Source organism: Octodon degus, unplaced genomic scaffold (assembly GCF_000260255.1).
Source record: "Octodon degus isolate 3935 unplaced genomic scaffold, OctDeg1.0 scaffold00008, whole genome shotgun sequence".
Taxonomy (NCBI): domain Eukaryota; kingdom Metazoa; phylum Chordata; class Mammalia; order Rodentia; family Octodontidae; genus Octodon; species Octodon degus.
The window spans coordinates 30,201,269-30,202,614 of record NW_004524584.1 but is presented as its reverse complement, the minus strand read 5'-3'; the positions used below and the strand labels follow the sequence as shown (position 1 = coordinate 30,202,614).

Below are 1,346 nucleotides of genomic sequence, written 5' to 3'. Positions count from 1 at the left end.
ATAAATAAATAAATAAATCGAAATAAAATTTTAAGAAAACTCCATCTTATCAACTATGAGTCTTCAAAAATGTGTTTCTGAGAAAACCTTGTATATATTCAATACATAATTAAATAACCTTACATCAAAAACTGTTCTCTCCCAAACGCCAGAACAAGTGAATGGTGAAGGATGAAATAAGAGAGACAACACAGCATGGCTTTCAGGAGTCCAGGAAGGTCAGAGCTCTCCTGGAGCTAAGACAAAGACTTCTCTGGACTGTCTCTATTTATTGGGTCCCTAACATCGCAGGGGCACAGGAAAGCAGAGGCCACATCAGAGGCCCAAGGTGGGCGAAAGCGAGCCAGGCTTGAGAAGTCAGAACAAGGACAGTCCAGCAGTGGACCTGGCTGACTGAAGGAACTGCCTTCCCTGTGAGGCCGGCACTTAGGGCCTTTCGCATGCCGAGTGTGTCAGTGTCTACAGCTTCTGCTCTTGTCCTGCCTTCACAAGTGTCACAGACCGCTGCAGGTCTCCTCTGTGGCCATTAGCATGGAGAACTCACTTTCTGTACGCCGGCAGCTGGCTCTTTAGGTAACTGGCCTTGGCCTGAGACACAGCCAGAAGTTAACTTAGAAAGCCAGTCAGCCAACCCTAACCCCTCTCAGTACTGCTTCCTCAGGGCTCTGGAAATCGTCAACCAGATATTTCAGAGTCAAGTTGTATGTAGACGTTCTCTTCTGCTCAGGGTAGCAAGAGAGGTCCATAACACAATAGTGTAAAAATAGTGCTACTAAGATACATATTACGTCGTTCATTATTTATATGTGAGGACAACATTTTAATACCTTTTCTTTATCAAATGGAATCTTTTACTTTGAACTCTCTCTTAGAATAAAGGAAAGAAAAATGTCAATTTTCTCTGCATTTCTTCAAATTTTCAGGATACAATATTAGAAATAAATAATAATACAAAAATATCTTGCATTTACCAAACATGCATATGACACTTAATGTAAAAACAGTATTTATAATAGCTAAGTATTAAAAACAACCCATGTGCACAAAGGATATCAACTGAACAATCGATTAAAAAAGCTGTGATATTTTTATACGAGGGAGCACTACTCAGCTATAAAGATGAACTCAAGGCATTTAAAGATAAATGGATGCAGCGTCAGACATAATGATAAGTGAAAGAAATTTGACACACATGTGTAAACACCGTATTGTCTTCCTAGTGAAAAGGAAAAAAATAGCAAATAGGAGCCAAAAGGTGCTATGGATACTGTGAAAGGAAGAAACTGCACAAAAGGAAAGAAAAACTGGGATAGAAGAAGGGAGGAAAAAAGCCAATGTATACATAT

General features: G+C 39.6%; 1 pseudogene; it reads right to left on the bottom strand.

Moving 5' to 3' along the window:
• LOC101578568 overlaps positions 1–1,346 on the bottom strand; it is a 13,787-nt pseudogene that overhangs the window by 1,718 nt on the left and 10,723 nt on the right.